The sequence below is a fragment of the Engraulis encrasicolus genome, chromosome 3 (assembly GCF_034702125.1).
Source record: "Engraulis encrasicolus isolate BLACKSEA-1 chromosome 3, IST_EnEncr_1.0, whole genome shotgun sequence".
Taxonomy (NCBI): domain Eukaryota; kingdom Metazoa; phylum Chordata; class Actinopteri; order Clupeiformes; family Engraulidae; genus Engraulis; species Engraulis encrasicolus.
Genome location: NC_085859.1, coordinates 7,487,271 through 7,511,179, shown reverse-complemented (window position 1 = coordinate 7,511,179; position 23,909 = coordinate 7,487,271). Strand labels below are relative to the sequence as shown.

The 23,909-nt window shown below is 43.2% G+C and overlaps 1 protein-coding gene across 1 annotated transcript in view; it reads left to right on the top strand.

The window, feature by feature from the left end:
* The first annotated feature begins 11,623 nt into the window (after positions 1-11,623).
* Positions 11,624-23,909, top strand: part of LOC134445627 (zinc finger protein OZF-like) — a 111,574-nt gene continuing 99,288 nt past the window's right edge. Inside the window, exons 1-3 of the transcript XR_010034315.1 lie at positions 11,624-11,944; positions 22,349-22,664; positions 23,314-23,909. The exon at positions 23,314-23,909 is cut by the window's right edge and continues 1,061 nt beyond it. The gene's annotated coding sequence lies outside the window, so the exon portion shown is untranslated. The remainder of the gene's footprint in view (positions 11,945-22,348; positions 22,665-23,313) is intronic.

Sequence of the window (23,909 nt, the reverse complement as noted above, 5' to 3'; positions counted from 1 at the left end):
TCATACATGCACTGCCAAATAGTATTGTTGTTAAATAATTGACTTTTCTTTTATGACACAAAGTTGTGAATGAGTGTTTTACCTTATTATTTTACTCATTAGTAATTACTTATACCTATAGTTCGGATGTTTTATTTTACACATGACCATGTGTTATTTAGTTTATATACATATCCACATATTGTTTTGTAACTGGAGTTTACTCTCAGCAGACAAAGTCGGGTTGCAGCTTTAGCTGGGCCGTTGGAGAATTTTGCCCAAATTAGTCCAAATTGGTCAGTATTTTTCACTGCTCATTGGCGGGTAGTGTTTTTTGACTGAGCCGTTGGGTTTTTGCTCCAACCTGAGAGTATCACTCTGTACTGTTTAAATTTAAGAAGACCAGATGGATACTCTGTGATGATGACAATGCATCATATATCTTAGTTGGCGCTTAGTGGATGATAGACTAGTTATGGTGGACATTTGGGATGTTGGTGGATGAATGCGGACTACCAGGCTGTCAATCATGCAACGGACAGCTAGTTGCTGTGGACACAGCTAAACCACAGTAGCACTCTCCAAGGGGCAGGGGAGAGAAATCAAAAGGGACAGGCACAAGCAATATGACATGGTGTGTCCCACTCATCTGCTGGCGTTTCTGGGTGTCTGTCCATGAATGGTCTGTTGTTCGTCTGGGTGTCAATTAGGCTGTGTGTGTGGTCTGGTGTAGGTTAAACACATTTAGGAAGAAATGTTTGATCACCAGACAAAAGTGTATTCAGTAGTTACTTTTATAATGTGAGTATGAACTCCCAAAGGGGGGAGAATGTGGAGAATTTTTATTTTCATCTTAGTTTTCTTAATATTCTACTATTCTTATATTATATTCTCATTTTATTTTCATGACTTGGCTGGGGAAGTCCCCATATAGTGACATATTCTTGTGTGTAAGCTTTTCTGTAATGGGTCACTGGACACTAAACATGTGCATCTACTTGATGTGGCTGCTGAACAACACATATGAAATGGCATATGCTGGACAACAAGACAATGGACAGTGGACATCCGGCCATGCGGGACCCCACATGCACAGAGGAAGCTGACGACATGGACTGTGGGGGAGGGAAATGGTTAAATACTGGGGGCCTTTGTATTCACTTCAGAAATTGCTGGGTGGAATACTTCCTGTCTCCACGCAGTAACTTCTCCGGCCGTTAACAATAAAATCTGCAGTGCTTACCACCTGAGTTGCTTGTCTGCCGATATAATTTTTTTACTACAGGGGTCCTCCCACACAGAAAATGTTGCATTTATTCTATGCTATTTCCTGCATTTTAAAGAAAAGCACCAGTGAACTTCAAATACAATATTTTGTAGTAGTATAATATATATATTCTATATAATAATATAATAATATAATATATATATCCTCATTAAGTTATTTTAATGTGCCAGGCTTTTAATTGAAAGTGCAGTGTAATCTGGTTAAATGCTATGCATTCACATATAAATATGCATAATTGGCCATTTTTAAATAACTGAAGTATGAGAGAGTAGACACCAACTTCATGAATGACATCTGAACCTGACATCCATGCTCAGTAGGTGGAGATCCAGACAACACAGATTCACAGTCCGTCTCCTCCTCCTCCAAATGTGGCTGGTCAACTGTGGTAATACAAGGATAGTTTAAAATGACAGACAGACAGACAGACAGGTCCATGCACATATATACATATAATACAAATCTTTAGTTCATCATCTTCTGTCTCAACATTTGTCAGCTGTTAAACCCTTTAATGCATGGCGTTGTACCTTTGTCGTTACCAGAGTTACCATAGTGTATTACTAAAGACCCTGTGTTATGTAGTGTGGCACTATGACAGAACCTTTTTGATGACAATAACAGTGTTCCACTGGTTGAACGGTGTGCATGAAAGGGCTACATGTAACTAATTCAAACTTTCCATGCACAACCTACCATCTTGTATTGGGGTAGTGGACTGCTCATCAACACTATCCCTAGGCTGCTGGCTTGTGTGGGCATCTGCACTGGTGCTGGTACTGGTTGTAGCTGACTCTGACTCTTTTTTTCTTGATAAAGACGCTCTCAATATCGTTTCTTCTCTTCATCTTAATGTCACTCACTGGAGGAAATGTAATCAAATCAATGCAACCAATTAATCATTCAATCAACTCACTTCTAAGCATAAGTAACAACTTTGACTTCATTCAACAATGTCAGAATACGAAAAAAACCTATATTATTGATGTTGACAGTGTCAGAGCAGTGGCATATGGTTTTAACAAAGAAATTACATGACGTGAATTGAGGCGCCGTCGGCCTGCAAGGCAATTACAGCTGTGAGCAGTGGCTGATTCTAAAGCCGTGAAGAAATTACATGACGTGAATTTCGTTGGTGAACAAACTCACATCTGTACCATGATTTTGTGTGCGTGACGATTTATTTTCGCTACGTTTGAACAAAAGAATTACGATATATTGACACATTTGAGGTCAAATATGTACCGCAAATTTAGCTATGGGGGGGGGAGTCATACTCTGCAAGGATGGATTACTGCAAGGGCCTACCGGGCCCAGGCCCAGGGGCCCAAGAGTCCAGAGGGCCCTGAAGCCCAATCCTCTAAATTTCCATTCTCATGTTGTGTAAAATCACACTTTTAACAACTCTATTTTCACATGTTTTCAGGGGAAAAACACCTGAATGCCCAACAATATAGGGTCTCTAACATCTGGAGGGGGCCCTTTCTTGTTGTCTGGCCCAGGGGCCCATGGAGTCATGATCCGTCCCTGATACTCTGATGTGGACTACTAGCGCTGTGGGTTTAGGCAACACAGTGTGACTGACATGAACTTGCTTACTCTAAAGAGGCAGAGGTGCTCTTTACTATGACTTACTCCGACTTTATTTAAGTTTGATTTAAACTCCAAGAAAAGTCAAGACAATCGAAGAAGCAAAGGAGAAGCTTCTCACTGAGAGAAGGCATCACAACAATCAGTGGCGTAGGCAGAAAATGTAAATACTATGGGCCTTTGGAAATTTAGTGTGGACCCCTTTTTCCACTTTAATAACAGGACGAAGTTAATTTTAATCCCTGGCACCGAATAGGCTATCAGGTCCCTGTACGATGCTGCTGTGGACCTTTGCGGAAGCCTGGAGCTTTGTCTAATTGACTCCTTCATACATACATACATGTACAGTATATTTCAAAGCACAGTGCTTTGGATGCATGCTTTACTTGAGGCACTGTGCAAAACAACAAAACGTTTTACCATTGACCTCCGCAGTTTCAAGTGCGTGCGTGTGTGTGAGTGAGTGAGAGAGCGAGCGAGAGAGAAAGAGAGAGTGCAGTGCGCGTGAGGGAGAAAGAGTCTTGCAACCATCGGACAAATTCGGCAAGTTATTCACGGTTTTGTAGCTGGATTTCAACAGGCTTTGACCGTGTTGGCATACTGAAAACTGTTCCTCATCGGACGACAGAACTTTAACATAGAGGTGTAGCCTAGTTGCAAGAGGCAGACCTATGGACAGAACGATGAGAAATGTTTGATATGACAACGTCAAATTTAGGCTACACATTGGACACTAGCCGTGATACCAAAGTTGCTGATATGCCACCACAGAACTACGTAGGATAATAGCCAATATACATCCAACACCCTACCTACATGTAGGCTGGTGCGCTAAGCGCTGGGGGTGGGGCTCAGCCGCGCTGGCTGCCATGGGTGCACCTGAACTCGTTTGATGTAATTGACAGGCGCACCTGTGGTGGTTGGCGGCGGATGAGCAGGGTATGGTTTTTAAATGGCGTTTTGCTCATTGTTCGGGAGAGCAGGGTCAGAGCAGGGCTGCTGAGCTGTCTGCCACAAGCTGTCGTGCCGGGACGTGGGCTGTAGCTGTGTCCATTGCGTGCGGCCGGTCGCGTTGGGAACTGTGGGTAAGTTGCATTTGGGTATTGCGCGTGTTATAGTTGAATTAAGCAATTACGGAGCCCACGTCCGGCAGCAGTGGCTGAGAGGCCAGCAGCAGCACGGGAATTTGGTATGTTGTATTTTCGGGGGATTGATTATTTCTCCCCCGCTGTTGAACTGTGTGCATGTGTGTGTGTGTCAGTGAGCGAGTGTGTGCGTGTGTGACCCAGCGGTACTGTGTAGTGACATTTGGGTAGCTCCGCTGAGTACATAGGAGGACTGTACAACAGTTAGGTCTTTATGGGTGTAGTGAATTCTACTGTAATGTGGCCCAGTGTGCAACGTGATGTTTTCGGGCATTAATGAGTGTCAGTAATTATGGTTTGCCGTGGTTGCCTTTCGTGCACTGATGAGATGAAATGACTATGAATTGTTGTTATTTTCCCTATTTATAGATTGCAGTGGTGTGATTTGTGTAACCTAACTTAACCTAACTTAACTTTTGTACCGTCGTCTTGTAACTCCAGATTGTGATTAATTTATGCAAAACGCACAAAGCACTTTATACCGCTGTTGGTTGAAACACTCTTGTATTTTATTTATATTTCAATATTGTATTTTAAATCATGAATTGTGAACAATAAACTACCATCACCGTTATTCCATTTGTCTGTCTTTCCTGAATCGTGTCACTAAGTGTCCAATAGAACCTGTGGTCTAAATTTCACCTCTTACAACTTGGCATAGTCTTTGGCAGTTTTGGACCAGTGGCACGGATCAGGAAAATGTCGCTCTCAGGTAATGAAGCAAATGATTCCACTGTCTCTAGTGAACAGAGTCAGGAACACCCCCAGTCTAGTACAGCACGGGGCCAAATTAACAATCCAAACATGGTTATGTTTCCGATGATGATGGGGAATCCATGGGGCCCAAAGTTTAAAGGGGGAGAGCAAGAGCACAGTTTCCAAGACTGGCTTACGGCACAAAACACGATGTTTGACATGTATCCGCTATCTGAAGCACAAAAAGTGTCCACCCTCATTAATAATTTGGAAGGAGAACCGAGACGTGAAGTATTGGCCATGCCAGCAGATCAGCGCGCTACTGTGCAAAACATAATCAAATTCCTGAAGGGAATTTATGGAGATACAACACCTTTGGCTAATTTGCGCTCACAGTTTTTCACGCGTAAACAGAGGACTGATGAAAATGTGAGACAGTTTGCTTTAGGTTTGCAGGAGTTGAGTAATCGCCTCACGGTTAGAGGAGATTCAACAACCAGCGGGAACGTTTTACGCGACCAGTTCATCTCCGGGCTGTTGGATAACGCGCTGCGTCGAGAACTTCGGAACATGGTAAGAACAACATCCACTTTGACTTTTGCAGACATAAAGCGGGAAGCTATTGTAAGGATAGATGATTTGGATAACCCGCCACAAGCGATGGCGTCTGCAGTGCGCGTAACGCAAGACAAGACGCCAATGGATGTAAAACAGCTGGCAAAAGAAATTAAGGAGGAGGTACTTACCGAGTTAAAAAGTGACATGAAAGATATGCTGTCGGAAATGATGCGGGAAATGCGAGAGCGCCCACAGACGCCACAACAAACTGAGGTAAGGCGCAGGTATGATTATAGAGGGGGGCGTCAGAGTTCAGATCAATTTGACCAGCAAGGAAGACCCATCTGTAGACGTTGTAGGAAAGCTGGGCACATTGAAAGACAATGTAGAGCACCTGCAACTGCACAGGAGAATTTAAACTAATTTCACCCACTGTACAGGCCCAAACAGTGGGTTATTCTCCTAGTGGCCTTTTAAACCAAAGGGAGCATTTAGTTGGCCAGTGTCCAGTAGTAGATGTAATGATACAGGGGGTGAAAACTGCATGTCTGGTGGACACTGGGTCACAGGTAACAACATTGACTGAAAGTTTTTTTAGAAAATATTTTGATGCAGATGGAACTACAGTACATGCTCCTATACAGAAATTTAACTTAGTGGCAGCAAACGGCTTGGAGATCCCATACATTGGGTATATTGAAGCAGATTTAAATATCTGTGGAAAAGTGATACCAAAAAGGGGAATACTTATCGTTAAAGATCATGGTGTCCCCACATGCCCAGGGCTAATTGGTATGAATGTGATTAAGGAATGTCGAGAGGTGATCATGGCCCAAGGAACAGATGACAAAGGAGACCCACGGACTACGGCAGATGCTAAGGTATGGAAACAGACATTTTCAATGTTGGATAACCTATTGAAGTTTGCAGATGATACTGGACAGATGAGCTCCGTCTACTGGCCCCAAGGTAAGCACACAGTTATTCCAGCACAATCTGAGGTAGTGATTGAAGCTTGTGCACGTCCACGTCCTGATGGTAAATCCTATGTGGGCCTTGTAGAACCTGTTGAAAACCGCCTCCCAGGGCAACTACTGGTGGCACGCTCACTAAGCACAGTGGTGGATGGCAGAGTCCCCATTAGACTGCTAAACACGTCTTCATCCCCAGTAACTTTGTTTCGACGTTGTCAGATAGGTAAAGTGTTTGACGTTGAGGTGTGTCCACTTCAATCTCAAGGTGAGGTGGAGTTAAGAGAAGTGGATGAAGCGACAGTGGAGATAGGGGTTAGGCAGGTAAAGGTGCAAGAGGTGCCGGAAGAAACCTCCTCTTGGCCCGTGGCAGTTCCATTGGATGACTCCCAGTTCACTGTAGAGCAACGCGAGCGAATCACTCAGTTGTTACGGAAGCATCAAAATGTCTTCTCCAAATATGATGAGGATTATGGGTTCACTGATAAAGTGCTTCATGTCATTCCGACAGGGGACGCTGCCCCAATAAGAGATCGTTACAGCAGAATCCCACCTAAATTATACCAAGAAGTGAGAGAACTTTTGGGTAATATGCTTGACAGTGGAATCATTAGCGAGAGCAGTAGCCCATGGGCGGCACCTGTGGTCCTCGTGAGAAAGAAGGACGGCACCCTTCGTTTTTGCGTGGACTACAGGAAGCTCAATGGCGTCACGCACAAAGATGCGTACCCGCTTCCTCGAATTGAGGAGTCTTTGGCCTCCCTGAAAAAGTCTTGTGTCTTTTCCACCTTAGATTTAGCACATGGGTATTGGCAGGTGGGGGTGCACCCAGCTGATAAAGAAAAGACAGCTTTTGTGACCCCTATGGGTTTATATGAATTTAACAGGATGCCTATGGGTTTATGTAACGCTCCAGGAACCTTCCAGAGGCTAGTTGAAAGTTGCTTGGGGGACCAAAATTTTGAAACATTGTTACTGTACCTTGACGATATTATTGCCTTCTCCCCCACATTTGACGCACACATCGCCCATCTGGACCTGGTATTCACCCGACTTGGAGCCTATGGATTGAAAGTCAAGCCTAACAAGTGTTGTCTCTTTCAGAGCAAAGTCCACTATTTGGGACATGTCATTACAGAAGGAGGGGTGTCCCCTGACCCAGAAAAGCTGCGGGCGGTGGAGGCGTGGTCGACCCCTCAGAACAGCACCCAGCTCCGAGCCTTCTTGGGTCTGGCTGGGTATTACAGGCGCTTCATCAGGAACTTCGCCAGCCTGGCTGCTCCTCTGAACTCCCTCTTGTGGGGTACATCGAAACGGCACCCCCGCGCTGCGGCAGGTAACCAGTGGAAATGGGGGGAGCCACAGGAGGTGGCCTTTCGGACGCTGAAGGAGGTATTAATGCAAGCACCTGTTTTGGCATATGCAGACTTTCAGTTGCCATTTTTGCTCTATACCGATGCCAGCCATGCAGGGCTGGGTGCGGTGCTGGCGCAGAAACAAGACGGCCAGGCACGGGTGATTGCTTATGCGAGCAGGAGCCTCCGTCCATCAGAAAAGAATGACAAGAACTACAGTTCTTTTAAATTGGAACTTTTAGCATTGAAATGGGCAATTGTGGACAAGTTTCGTGAATACCTTGCAGTGTCTCCCTTCACGGTGTTCACCGATAACAATCCCCTGGCTCACTTGAACACAGCCAACCTAGGTGCAGTCGAACAACGCTGGGTGGCCCAGCTGGCGGGGTTCCAGTTCGACGTGAAGTACCGACCAGGAAGGACGAATGGCAACGCAGATGGCCTGTCCCGGTGGTCATTGGAGGATGCAATAAAGGACGAAGAGGAGGAGGAGGAGGAGGAGACGGCGGCCCCTGCAGACGTGGTGGTGAGTGTCCAGTCTGATGTGGTCCAGGCCTGTTTGCATGCATTTGTTCCAGAAGACCCGGGTCCGACGGCGAGTCCAGGTGGAGAGACCGCGGTGCCAGCTGACCGGGAAGGCTGGCTGGGACCCAGCTCACTGGCGGACTGGAAGAGAGCACAGAGGGCTGACTCCGAGGTGTCGCGGCTATGGCTCTACATGGACCGGGGTCGGGGTCCCTCCCCACGAGAGAGGGCAGCAGAAGGACGGCCAACGCAAGCGTTGCTGCGAGAGTGGGACCGCCTGTGCGAAGAACGAGGCCTGCTATGCAGAGAAGTATGGGACAAGACTGGGGAAAAGATTAAACAAGTGGTGGTGCCTCAGTGTTTGCAGAAGCAGGTTCTCTTGTGGCTACACGATCGGGCTGGTCACCTCGGAACAGAGAAAGTCCTGCCCGTGGCACGGAGGCGCTTCTTCTGGCGTGGCATGGCGAAGGACGTCGACAACCACTGCACTAAATGCAACAGCTGCATCCTGCGGAAGACGCCAAGTACTCAAGTAAGTGCCCCATTGGTCCCCATTCAATCTACTTACCCCCTTCAACTTGTGTCTGTGGACTTCTTATCCCTAGAAGCGGCACGAAGCGGGGTCTGTAATGTGCTGGTCATGGTGGACCACTTCACCCGCTATGCAGTCGCCGTGCCGACCCTAGATCAGACGGCAAAAACAACAGCTGAGGTCCTGTGGAAGCATTTCATTCAGCCATTTGGAGGCTTTGACCAATTGCATTCTGATCAGGGCCCAAATTTTGAGTCCAAAGTCATCCAAGAGTTATGCACACTGTATGGCATCAAGAAATCCCACACAACTCCATACCATCCTGCCGGAAACGGCCAGTGTGAACGGTTTAATAGAACTCTCTTGAGCATGCTGGGCACTCTGAATGATGTCCAGAAGGAAGACTGGGACTGTCATGTGGCGGAGTTGGTGCACGCTTACAATAATACCCCCCATTCGACAACAGGGTACAGCCCCTACTATATGATGTTTGGGCGACATGCTAAACTGCCTCTGGATGTGTTGCTGGGCAATGGGGATGGGTTTTCAGGGACTGCAGACAGCTGGGTGCACCATCACCATAGACGGTTGGCAACTGCTTATCAGCAGGCTCAGAACCAAGCGGTCAAGGCGCAAGCTTCTCAGAAGCAGGGGTTTGACCGCAGGGTTAAAGGGGAGCCTTTGTTGCCGGGGCAAAGGGTACTGGTCCTCAATAAGAGGTCAAGAACGAGGGGGAAGTTGGAAAGTAAGTGGGAACGGGTTCCATATGTGGTTGTGTCTCAGCCCAATGTTGATATACCTGTGTATGTGGTGAAATCTGAGGGGGTTAATGGGCAAGAGAGAGTGCTGCACCGTAACCTGTTAAATCCCTGTAAATTTGATGTAAATCCCATGCCGCAGCAAGAGGGAGCGGTACCTGACGGGGTTGATGTTAACAAGAATGGTAATGTGTGTATGTATCCTTGGGTCTGGGGCTGTTATCCAGGTCCAGCCACCCCGCAAGACGATGTGCCAGATGGCCATGGGCCGTCTCCTGATGCAGCGCACCTTCCAGGTGCAAGTCGGACTGTTTCCAGGGTTCAGGACCCGTCGCCTGCGGTTGCCGAGGGGGTGCGCCGCTCTGCACGGGCTACGAAGGGTCAGCTACCCCAACGCTACCAAGTGTGATCATCATGGCAGGGGGAATGTGAGGACACATTTGATGTAGGGGGGTGGATGTAGGCTGGTGCGCTAAGCGCTGGGGGTGGGGCTCAGCCGCGCTGGCTGCCATGGGTGCACCTGAACTCGTTTGATGTAATTGACAGGCGCACCTGTGGTGGTTGGCGGCGGATGAGCAGGGTATGGTTTTTAAATGGCGTTTTGCTCATTGTTCGGGAGAGCAGGGTCAGAGCAGGGCTGCTGAGCTGTCTGCCACAAGCTGTCGTGCCGGGACGTGGGCTGTAGCTGTGTCCATTGCGTGCGGCCGGTCGCGTTGGGAACTGTGGGTAAGTTGCATTTGGGTATTGCGCGTGTTATAGTTGAATTAAGCAATTACGGAGCCCACGTCCGGCAGCAGTGGCTGAGAGGCCAGCAGCAGCACGGGAATTTGGTATGTTGTATTTTCGGGGGATTGATTATTTCTCCCCCGCTGTTGAACTGTGTGCATGTGTGTGTGTGTCAGTGAGCGAGTGTGTGCGTGTGTGACCCAGCGGTACTGTGTAGTGACATTTGGGTAGCTCCGCTGAGTACATAGGAGGACTGTACAACAGTTAGGTCTTTATGGGTGTAGTGAATTCTACTGTAATGTGGCCCAGTGTGCAACGTGATGTTTTCGGGCATTAATGAGTGTCAGTAATTATGGTTTGCCGTGGTTGCCTTTCGTGCACTGATGAGATGAAATGACTATGAATTGTTGTTATTTTCCCTATTTATAGATTGCAGTGGTGTGATTTGTGTAACCTAACTTAACCTAACTTAACTTTTGTACCGTCGTCTTGTAACTCCAGATTGTGATTAATTTATGCAAAACGCACACAGCACTTTATACCGCTGTTGGTTGAAACACTCTTGTATTTTATTTATATTTCAATATTGTATTTTAAATCATGAATTGTGAACAATAAACTACCATCACCGTTATTCCATTTGTCTGTCTTTCCTGAATCGTGTCACTAAGTGTCCAATAGAACCTGTGGTCTAAATTTCACCTCTTACATACACATTAAAAGCACAACTGTTGCTCATATAACAAAAGGGGATGCTACAAGTCAAACATCAATCACCACAGTGGGTGAAGGCTGTTCCACACACACACACACAAGCCCACTATCCCTAAATTAGACTGCTTCACCAAAAGAAAGTAGGCCTATTCCCTTAACTGCCAGTAGAACAAATGATTCACACTTCGTGGTCAAATATTACCTTAATTGCCCTGCACCACTATGATCGTTTTTCTATAGCCAATGTTAGCTTGTGTTTTTTCCATTCTTGGTAGTTTGAAATGAATATCTCCTACCTTGTGCGTGGTGGTAGCCTACATCCATAGTCTATTCCTTAGTATTCCATCGGGTAAAGTCATCCATTAATTGCCATTCTTAGCAAAGAACCGTTGAATGCTTAACTAACTTATGTGACGGCAGCAACAGCATTTCTGCAAAACATAGCACTGGCTAGCAAAAACCCGCTGCGAGTTCAAGCTATTGTTTACAGTTATGAATGTGCGTTGCTGCTGGCCAATCAAAATTAAGCTGATAAAATAATTCTATCGGGCATGACCAAAAAAGTTCTAAGACAGCCATACTGCATTGAAGCAGGATGTTGACATATATTGTTAATGGCTGTTTTATTTCGTTCCTTGATTTTTTCTGTGTCTTTCACTTATTATTATTATTATGTATTTTTTTAACTTGATGCTGGACACGGGGCAGGGGGTGGCCAGGGCCACCCCTGGGACGCTATTGTCCACCCTGGCCCCACCCTAAAATCGCCAGTGGGACAGAGACGCCATTGCTTGTCCTCCAAGGAGAGATTTATTGGTCCTGTCGCTATAGCAGGGCGCCGAAAGAAAGAAAAGATTCTTTGTTTTGGGTAGGCACAGACATTCTTTTACTGCTCTGCCGGGATTCTCATGTGACGGGCAGCAGCACATTTCACATGCAGTTGAAGTTCAAGCAACCTAGCTTCCAAGCTTACAAGATTCGCACGGAGTGCAACGCCTAGAAAACTTTTCTGGTGCGGCCAATTACTCACACACGCGCCATGGTCGGATTTCCTGCATCACTGGAGCACTGAATCTGAAAAAAAGACGACTGATCACGACTCCCGAGGTAAGACGGACCGCTGGTCACATTACAGTTTTTGCCTACTGCTTGCACACAATTTGCAAAATTTCGCTCATAGAGTCAAAACTCTACACACAAGCCAATTACTCTCAACACTTGGAGATAAACCCTTCACATATACCGTATATTACCAAATAGTAGCCCGGGCGTTTATTTCACAAAATCGATTTGGAGACCGGGCGTTTAAAAGAAGCAGGCGGTTATTTGCACAAGGCTCTTATTTATTTTTGCACCAGCCTGCACCAGGCCATTATTTGGTTACAATGGTTACTGTCCAGTATTTTTTGTACAAAAAAAATTAAATGTAAAAGCTATTGTAAACATATCAATATTGTATCAATAAACAAGAAATCAACATGAGGTAGGCTATCAAAAGACAGGAGATCAACAAGGCCTCAACATGGCAGTAGTGCAACAATTGTCAAATAGAATAGCAATACTAAAAATAAATACACTTTTTAAATAAAGCAGCAAATAAAATTATGGTACCAAGTTTTTTTCAAATTATCCAAATAACAGCCGGTGGGCGGCTATTTGGACATAGGCGGTTATTCGGAAGAGGCGGTTAATTCACAAAATGGGGTCAGACCCTGGGCGGCTATTAGGACATGGGCGGTTATTTGCCCAAGGGCGTTTATTTGGTAATATACGGTATGCCAGAATGAAACTCTGCTATCAAAACCTTAACATTGCCATAAAAACTCAACAATCTTTTGTCAAAGCCTCATTTTCATGTCAAAAGACACACATTAGCACCATATGAGAAAACAAATTAGATCAATGTGAAAACAGTTGTCTACTTTATAGCCTACAAAACACAGCGGTCTTTCTTTTTGTGACAGTCTATTCAGACTCACAGTACATATTCACAAGACCCCAAAATTCAATACTGTACATTGCATAACTGCACCTTACAGTACAGGACATTAAACTGAAACAACATTTAAACAGTAGGTCTACATCACTCTCAACACAACAGTGTGTAGGTGAGCTTATGGACCATTTGTTTGTGAATTGGGTATATTCACAAATTTTCAAACATCTAAATGTGATACGAGACACAATATGCAGCTGACATCTACATGACGTCATCAAAATTATATCATGTTCAGTCAGGTTGCTCAAGTGCTTGCTTGGTTGTGTTCTGAAAATGACACTATTACGTGTATTTCTACAAACTATCATGTTCATACCTAACATGTGATGATGAAGACAAAAGGCTACTCCTGGCATCAGTTATAGAACTTGAGTCAGTCAATGCCATACTCCATATTTTACTCTTTATTACCGTTGCGCTATTTGTTTTTTGTTTGGTGGAGAGTAGGAAGGTGTGAATTTAGCAAAGAAGCAATCAAAGTAAAACTTTGTAACTGGCAGAATAGTGGTTAATTTTGAAAGCATGTGTTTTATTGTCGGTGCCTAAATCTTGTCATGCATCCAGCGTGTTTTGTTTTTGTAACAGATGTGTTTTCCCAATGATTTGATGAGTGTTCGTTTTTTAATGGAGTGTCTTATGAAGGAAAAAGTGTGCAGTGACATGAGCAAGTGTGTTGCATAAAGCAAAATGTGTGTTGCTGAATTGCTACTACAGTGTTAAGCAGAACTTTTGTTTAAGGTACGGACACACTGTGTTTAAGTTATGCTACCAACAACTTAACAATATGCTATTTTGGTCCAAGCATCAGCCTATAGTGTTCAAGCAGTAGGCAAATACTGTAATAGCCTACTCGGCAGTGGTGTAGTCTGCGTACAGAGCCGGTTCTGACCTCCTTGGGGCCCTAGGCAAAAATATGCCAAGGGGCCCCAAAAAAGCGCGTGCACATTTTTTTTTTTTTTAATTAATGAATAGGCCTATGATAAGAAACTCATATGTAAAATAAATTATTTAGCTTTATAACATGTGTTATTATGAATGTTATCACACATTATTGTGATTCACCTTCGTCACAAGTTTCACTCATTCACCAAAGGTCTGGATTTATTAGTCTATCCAAGCAAGCCGCGCCCCCTTGCTATTGTTATCACCCACCCACACACACACGCACGGCACTCCTTCTCTCTCTCACCCCCTCCTCCTCCATTGCTTAGACTGCACGGACGTCTTATCACAAATCTTAAGCGCCTGTCAAAACCAAAATCAATGTATGTGTATGTTGATATTTGTTTCTAAACAACCGAGAGGCAGCCACGCATACAACAGCGCGCGCGCAAACTCACACACACACACACACACCACACACACACAGAAAGGGCACCCCTTCTCTCTCCCACCTTCGTTGCTTCGACTGCACTGACGTTTCATCGGCTAAACGAACGGCTCGTCAGATTATGATTCAACTAGTACACCTTTCGAAACAACAGTAAAACGTTGACAACACCACCCTTTCCTCTCACGTTCTCTCTAGCCTAGGCTACCTGTTGATTCAGTTGAACTAATTGCACAAGCTAAACGAAACGCTACTCAGCTTGTGGTTCTCAACAACTTCTACCTTTTAAAACAACAGTAAAACGTGAATCCCCCTTTTTACAACATGTGACTGTATCGAAGACCTGGGCACTTTTTAGCCCGGCATTGTTGTGCAATACAAAAGCCCATTGACACTTCTGCTCCATACGAAATTAGCCACAGAAGAAGGATCACAATGAATGAGTGGAAGCCATTGAGAGTAAATAGAATTGGTGGAAGCCAATGATACAGTCCTTGGTGGAAGCATAACCGTAACAACAGAGGAGTTACGTTGCCTACCTGACTGCTGTTCTTGTCGCTCATTGTCATGAATTTTCTTTTTCTTTTGTCGTTTCCGCAGGGAATATGTCGTTTCACATTGGACGTTTCACGTTTTGTGTGACGGAATCAATAATAAACAATGAAATCATTTCGCGGTTTTCTTTTTTTAAACTGTCAACGTCAGTGACGTAACGGGTCGCGCGAGGCCTTACGCTGCGAGCGTAGTGAGCGTATTGGGCGCGCCGGCTCTGTCTGCGTAGATCGCGGGTATACGGAGTATAGGCTTACCCACTTCTAAATGTCAGGGATTTCATTGATGTGTCATGTTTTGAGGAATATTGCATAAAAATCTCATCTGCTTACCTGGATAAGGCATTGACATGGCCACACATCAAGGCTGAGGATGCAGCAGCACTGAGGTCATATGCAATATTCCTCAAAACATGTCACAATACAATGAAAGAAATTAACTTCACCTCGGACCTGGAAACACCATCCAATTTAAGAATTTTCGTCTCTAAGCTACCATTCGGGCTCAGAGAGAAGTGGCGCACTGTTGTCAGTAACATATACGACAAGCATAAACAAAGAGCATCTTTCAACGATCTACTTGCATACATTGACAAGCAAGCACGCATCATGCTGGACCCAGTTTTTGGAGAGTTACAGACCATGCCCGAATCAAAACAAAAGAAAGTGCCCACTGACACAAACAAAACAAGCAGCTTTGCCACTACTGCCACACCAACACCTGGACAAACAAATACACCTCTACCAAGTAAACAAAAAAGCCCAAGTGCACTGACGGTCCCATGTCTGTTCTGCAACAAAAGCCACCCCATGACTATGTGCGACAGTTTCAAAACAAAAACAAATAATGAAAAGTTACAGTTCATGAAGGATAATGGATTATGTTTCGGATGTGTGCAAAAGGGACATCTAAGTAGGGATTGTCAGCAGCGCCTGCAATGCACAACCTGCAACAAAATGCACCCTACCATCTTGCACATACCAAGCAATGACAATCAAAGTGAACCTCAAGCTGAGGAAAGTTCAGACTCCGTCATATCCATGGCAACTGGAAGCAATACTGGGGCCGGCACGTGCGCTCTGCCTATTGTGCCTGTCAAAGTTCAAATGGAAAACGGAATTAAGTGCGTTGAAACATATGCATTTTTGGATGCGGGGAGCTCGGCAACCTTTTGCACGGAGGAGTTAGCCAAAAAGCTCACCGCCCCTGGAAAAAGAACAAAGATCAAATTAAAAACAATAAATCAAGAAAAAATCACGCCCACCACCAAAATCTCTGGAATGGAAGTAGCTGCATTGGACTCCAACACTTACCTCAAACTCCCAGATGTTTACACACAAACACAAATTCCTGCAACACACCACAACATACCAAAGCAAAAAGACATAAAGCCATTCTCATATCTGAAGGAGGTTGACATCAAGTCCATCAATGCCGGCATTGGGCTTCTGATAGGTGTCAATGCCCCAAGAGCATTAGAGCCCCACAGGGTTATCAACAGCATTGGCAGTGGTCCTTCTGCTGTCAAATCGACGCTGGGCTGGTTCCTGCTTGGCACAATATGCTCAGGTGAGAATGCAAGATGTTCTACCAGTATGGAGAACAGGGAAGCGGAACGACGGACAAACCCCTCTCCTATTGAGAGCTTAGGTAAGGCAACCTTATGTGGCACATCACCCATAGCCTCTCTTCTGTGCCAAGACCGGCCAAATGGGCCAGAAAAGAAAGAATGGTGTGCACTGGCCACAGCAGCCTCACCAGTGGGATCCCGCTCTGCTACCAAGCTGCTCTCTTCCCTCTCACGGTCAATAAACACAAAACCAGCTACATGGAAATACACACTACGAGAAAGGTGTGATGGAAAGACAGGACAAAATTATGAACAACTCGAATGGAAATGGACGAATTCAAACAAATGTGGTGGTCCCAAAACTAAATGGAAAGCAAGTCCTTTAAACAAACTGGAACCTGGAACTGGAAGTGGCATTCTAAAGTACAGCAAAGACCCAGGGTGACTTGTCCAGTCATCCAACAAACCAAGTGACTTTGTGCCCCCCCCCCTTTATTAGAACCCTCACTTGGCTAGTTTAGTAAATATGAATCATGGAAGAAGAATATGGAATCTGGAAATTATGAAAAAAGAAAATGTGGAAAAATAAAACATGGAAACTTTGGGAAAAAATGGATTCAATGGATTAAATTCCCATTATGCTTAGGTTAAATTAAAACAAATGGAAATGGAACAGATCCCATATATCCCCCATGCCCCAAGTCAATTATGGCCCCTGCAATAAAAAATGCAAAGAATGACTCCTAGCTAAGTTGCCCCTTTTTTTCTTTGATCTGAACCTGCAGGTTTCTCTCTCTCTTTCTCATTCTCTCTCTCTTTTCTTCGACTTGACTTGACTTGACCTGACTTGACGTTTCTCTTTTCCTTTCTCTCTCTCTCTTTTCTGTTTGTAGAACCCAAAGCAACGAATTGGAAAGGCCCATAACTAAGTTGTGCCTTTTACTTGAATCTGAGTGAATTCAAGCCCCTCTCTCCTTCCCTTTCTCCTTCCTCTTCCTCCTTTTTGTTTATTTGTTGTTTATCCTGGAAATGAGTTATTTACTTTATGAATGCAAAGCATGGAACATGGAAATTGAATGAATATATTTGTTTTGAGGTCTTATGATGGTTTATTACAATGTTATTACATGGTCATTGAAGTATGGTTTACTGATTGCTGGAGTATATGGTTGGTGCATGACATGCATATGAATTCCTAAGTTGATGATCATGATTTATGCATGAAATGATGGACAATTGCACTTAATGGACATTAATGAGTCATTTGCTCTTGCATTTTTGGACCTTTTTGTCTGAAGAACTTTTTTCTTTTTTTTCTCATGGACTTTGAAAACAAGCGCACACGCACACATCCGCCCAAACATGCACACATGCGAATACAAACTCACAAAATATGGACATTGAAATGAACTTTGGGAATGGGTTGATGGGTATGTGATGCTATTGCTGATGCTGTGTGGATTATGTGCTATGTGTGGTTTATGTACAATGATGTTTTGTTAATGGCTGCTCCTTGTATGATTTGGTAATTTTGTTGGTTCAAAATTAGGGGCCGGTATGTTACAGCCATTTTGATACTTTTTTATGTTTTGGCCTTATAAGGTAATATTTTGGGTTGAATATAAGATATTTGATTATTATGTGGAAGATTAACTGAATGGTTATGGATGGATTATGTGTAGTTTTTGTTTTATGTTTATTACTTTAAGTGACGGGTGACCTTTTGGGATGACGTCATATGTCATATGGCATTTAGCCGGGTTTTGGGTTGTTTGGAGTTGAATGGGGAAACGCAGCCCGGTCTGTTACATTATTTCGACCGTACTCACTTAAATCTATCACTGTTTCATATTACCTTCATTTAGTTGGACTGTCTTCTTTATTTTAACTGAGGTTTCATTCATCACTTTTACCATTCTGAACAACAATAAATACTTTTGCACCGTACGATTGAGGAGTGCGCGTCCTGAAATCCCAGCCGAGGCCTAGTGCTTTTCCATTCCTTGGAACATCGAAAATTGCACTAACAATAGAAGTCTTCTATACATATCTATGTCTATACCCACGTAAAATTGATTGATCCATTATTTTGAATAGCACAAATATATACAGTATACCCACTTCAAAAAGTGCTGAAATATAGGCCTACAGTATACCCACTTCAAAAAATGCTGAAATATAGGCTACAGTATACCCACCATAAAAAAGCAGACTACACCACTGATACTCGGCTGCTACAGTCCATCACCTCGCCAATTACTCACACGCTTGCCCAAGTGGCCAATGGTTTAGGCACAATAAGTGACACTGTGGACACTTTATATGATGATGATGTGTGTGTGTGTGTGTGTGTGTGTGTGTGTGTGTGTGTGTGTGTGTGTGTGTGTGTGTGTGTGTGTGTGTGTGTGTGTGTGTGTGAGAGAGAGAGAGAGAGAGAGAGAGAGAGAGAGAGAGAGAGAGAGATGCCTTGGCAAAATGTATGTAAAAGTGAGTTACTTATGGTTATTTTATGCGTAAGTATGGGTGTAATGTGTAGTGGTCAATGTCTTCATTTATGTATGTTACTGGTTCTACGTTTTGAGTGCGCTTTTGGCAAACACAAAATGTCAATTATCAGGGGTTTTAAAAAAATAATAATAAAAAAGTACCTAGATGTTTCCATAGTGTATACATTTAAGTTTCCAAACAAACAAATTGCCAAGCTTAATCTTAAATCATTTGATAAATACTCTTATGAAAGGTAACATGTACTTGATTATTTTTTCAACAGTGTTATGGACAAATACAAGGCTATGTAATTTCAAACATATATTAAAATACTACACAGTTGAAACAACATACGTTTGAAAGTGCTTATGTCCCTTAAAAATAATGTTGTCATTAATTTGTGCAACTGATATAGAAAATGTGATTGTTCAGCTTCATAAGTAGGATTTTATGATTCACTGTGATACAGACTGACACATTTTTCATTATAAATCCCTGTAACGTCTGATTTGAATTTAGTCACCCTCCTTACACAAGTCCCGCTCCAGAGATAATCCCTATTGTCTGTTCATGGAATTTTTCCAACACATAAGGGATCAATATCATAAAAACACTTTCAAAACAGTCAACCGTGTTACTCAACTGTGTTACGATCAACAATGCAGGGGAACAAGTCAGCACTTTTTTAGGAGAAAAAACGGAGCAGACAAACCCATCTCTCTAGAACACAAATTATTTAGTTTGTTTGTCTGTCAATATGGGGATAAATTGGCAAAAACGTACTCCTCCTCAACTGTCATAGCTGATGCGTAACATCATTGACGGTAACACGGCTTGACATTTCAGGCATTTTTATGGTGTTGTGCTAACTGAGGACCTCAAAAGTTCCACCACAACACCTTAATCCATTCATGTATTTGTATGCTTTATCTGTGCTTTTCCACATGTGATTTCTAATTCAGATTCTTATAAATATGTTGATAACACAGTTGACAGGCAATTTTCCCGTTAGGAGAACATGAAAAAGAATGAATTAAATTATGGAAGAATGGAGCTCAAAGCTTACCAAAAAGTCTTCCCATATCCTGCCAAAGAGGTTATAACATCACGTGATGTTATTCGTATGGCCTAAGACCAAACCATTACTGATTTATGGAGGGGGTTTCAGACCGTGACACGGTTAACACAGTTTTCGTGGACACACACAAAATGGCAAATTTCATGTACAATGGAAAGCACAATGGTCTTTCTGACAGTTTTGTCGTATTGTGATGATTACTGTGAATCAACATTTGCAATCGTCTTGGGCAAATCAAGTTTCTTTACATGCTAATATGAAGACTGAATCTGACATTTGGAAAACAGGACGGCATGAACCAGTATTTAATATTCATTCTTGCTGAGGGGAATAATGCCATGTCTTCACTTTCTGTATTATATGAAAGATAAATGTGTGCTAATGTCCAAAACATCATTGGATGCAGTTAATAGTTAGTGGAATTGGCAAATAAAATCCATGATCTTAAAAGCGCAGCCGAATCGTAGAATGACCCATGTGTGTATGCTACTTGACACCTTAATTTTCCCCTGGGATCAATAAACGATACTCTACTCTACTCTGCTATGTATGGGGATGTTTCAGGAGCCTTTCTGCCATGGATGGGTAGGGAGAGGTAAGTTGGGATTCGAACCTGCAACCCTCTGACAGTCCAACACCCTACCCATTAGGCCAGTGGTTCTTAACCTTTTTTCTTTAACGCACCCCCTTTCCTGTGCTGAAGACAAGCTGTGCACCCCCAACCACAACTTCTACACGTGTATACGCACTAAAAATGATTTAAATTATTAATTTCAATGATTCTTGCTTGATACATTCATCAATACCTTTAAATGGGGACGAAACACGTTTTAATTTGGTCTTCAATTGGTCTAAATATAATGTTTGCAAGCAGAATTTTGGTCGCAACCTCAACATAAACAACATCCCGCGCACCCCCTGAAATCTCTGGTACACCCCCAGGGGGTGCCCTTACCCCAGGTTAAGAACCACTGCATTAGGCCACTGCCACTATTTGTATAGTGCCCACAGCAGTACAGGCCATGGTTGCCCAGCAGAGTTCTACAGTTCTACAAGGCTGCATGTGTGTGTGTATGAATGAACATTCTAAAGGTGACAGTTTGCTGTATGAACTACAATATTGTGTGCTGCCCTGTTTTTACACTAAAAACTTTGGCAAGTTGTCTAATGAAATTAACATACATAAATGCCACAACCCTGCTCTCTGCGTCAAAGTTTAGATCACGTTTCTAGGCCAAATGGTTCATTAAAAAAATTACTATGCGCTGAGCTATTCACACACTACACACACACAAAATTATGAATGAGGAAAGCCCATAGGGATTATAAAACAGCTAGCTCTCAAGCATTTTTAAGAGTTGGCAAATAATCTTTACACAGTTTGTAGTCAGAGCCAAGACCTCTCTGACAATGCCATTACCTAGTCGATAGGTAAAGCGGTTAATTTTATTTAATTTAAAAACCAAGGACAGGTCAACTCTCACTCTAACTGCCAGGGCTAGTGACATCATCATTCTGAACATTCCACCATTCATTTCAATTAGGGTAAAAACAGATCAAAATGGAGGAAAAACGAGTCTGGTGAATGAATAAAAGAGGATAGGCCAGAGAGCAATGTAGAATGTACCATTCTGAGCCCTTTTCGAGCCGGTCGTTTTGGCGCTCGAACCGCGTCTCTATCTCGAACGCGGCAATGACTCAAAGCTGGCTTGCTAATGTCCGCAATCATACTAAATGACTTAGAGCATGTTCTGTTTGTGTTCCAAGATGTTGTATTTGTGTTGTAGAATAGTGAAAGGATGTTTAGCCTCAGACCACACAGCTGTGTGGTAACAATTATATTTTACATTGACCTACTTTTCTGACTGAAACATTTGGAAGTAGATTAAATTGATGGTGTTAGTGCAACACTAGCTCATGGTGTTATGTATCTGTTACAGAACGTATTCCTCTGCACCTAATATGAGGATGATCGACCGTGCTCCTGTTTTAAAGTTGATATTTAAAGTTGATGTTTGCAGGCTGGTGGTGGATGAGACATCAAATTGATATCTACTCCTGTTAAGCATTGTGCTCCTGTTTAAAGGGGCACTGTGCAGGAAATGGTCAAAAACGGTACTGCAACTATGCTGCTCATTGAAACTGGGTTGCCTATAGCCAAATTTGATCTTTTCATGGAAGTTTACTGAGTAATGAACTAATATTTTCTAGTATGGCCCAAGTACAGTCAGTTTTGCAGCTAAAAATGCCTATTTCTGGAAATTCAAATGGCGGACCATGGAGAAGATCCCCCCCTTTCATGTATGAAATTTTTCCAGTCATAATGAACACTTTGAAATTGATGGTGGTGGTTAATATTCATGAAAAAGGTAACATTAGTGAATGGGTAGCATGGATTCTGGAAATAATCAACAAAAAATCGATTCAAAGTTGGTGTTTCCTGTTTAGCATTGTGCTCCTGTCTAAAGTTGGTGTTTCCTGTTTTTGTTTTTCAGGTCTTCCCACCTGCTAATGCCTGGCTTACAATAATGGCATCACAACGTCTAATGTCAGTGAAGACGGAGCCAGAAGAAGATGACTTTGATGACTTTCTATACTCTTATATACGTGCACATCCAATAGAGGATGAGAAGCCTAAATTGGAACAAAACTTTAAAACTGAAATGTATGAGTCACCTACAGTTCCTGAGCCAGACTTCATGAGGATCTTGAGTAAAGAAGAAGAGGAAGAGGAGGAGGATGAAGAACAAGAAGAGGAGGAGGAGGAAGAGGAGGTTGGACAGTGCAGCCAAGATGCATCTTCAGCAGAAAGTAAGCCAAGTTGGTATGAATTTCCATAAACTCAATCGTTTAATTTCAAGTGTGCCATTTTGTGGTGCTTTCAGACAGGATAAGAAAAAGTCTGTGATTTACTCAATCGACAGACATTGTGACCGGAAAAAACTCAACTACATCATAGAGACATTGCTATGACACAGGCCCTGTTAAGGTCTAACAAGGCAAAGGGGTTTAACTTCCATGGTGCCAATACGGCTGGGTGGCACAGTAAAAATAACAAATATGTAGATGAAACTATAATAATAATAATAATAATAATAATTGTATTTGTATAGCACTGTGTCATACAAGGCATGTAACTCAAAGTGCTTAACAAATGGGAAAAAACATTGTTAGAGATAGACTTAAAAGGAGAGGAGAGATAGATGAAACTATATTGTAGAGAGGAGTTTTGCATAAAAATGAAATTACAGGTAGACATGCCCAGTCTATTAGCCACATCCAGTGCTCTCAACTGGATGGGGGGGGGGGGTGATTTGTATGGCTACATGTTGTCTTCAATACTTTTAACCATCTACAACGTGTAAAAGATATGTGTGATTCAAGCTGAATCATTTAATACATCATTGTGTGTGTTCGATGTGTGTAATATTGTCTTAAAATTGTCTTATTTATTTGGTAGGTGATGATCAGAGGATTCAGTCTAATGGAAGACAGTCCACAGAGGGGAAAGGATACACAGGAAGACAGAACCTTCAGACAGCAAACAAGTTTCAGTGCTCTCACTGTGAAAAGAGTTTTACTCACATGGGCAATTTCAAGAAACACCAGAGGATCCATACAGGAGAAAAGCCATTTGAGTGCTCAGAATGCAGAAAGCATTTTAGTAGCAAGCAGTACCTCAAGGTACACCAGATGATCCATACAGGGGAAAAACCATTTGAGTGCTTAGATTGTGGACAGCGCTTTAGGCAAATTGTCAGTCTCAAGATACACCAGAGGATCCATACAGGGGAAAAGCCATTTGAGTGTTCTCAATGTGGAAAGAGGTTTAGGCAAATTGTCGATCTCAAGCGACACCAGAGGATCCATACAGGGGAAAAGCCATTTGAGTGTTCTCAATGTGGAAAGAGGTTTAGGGAAATTGTCTATCTCAAGCGACACCAGAGGATCCATACAGGGGAAAAGCCATTTGAGTGCTCTCAATGTGGAAATAGCTTTACTAAAATGTCTGCTCTCAAGACACACCAGAGGATCCATACAGGAGAAAAGCCATTT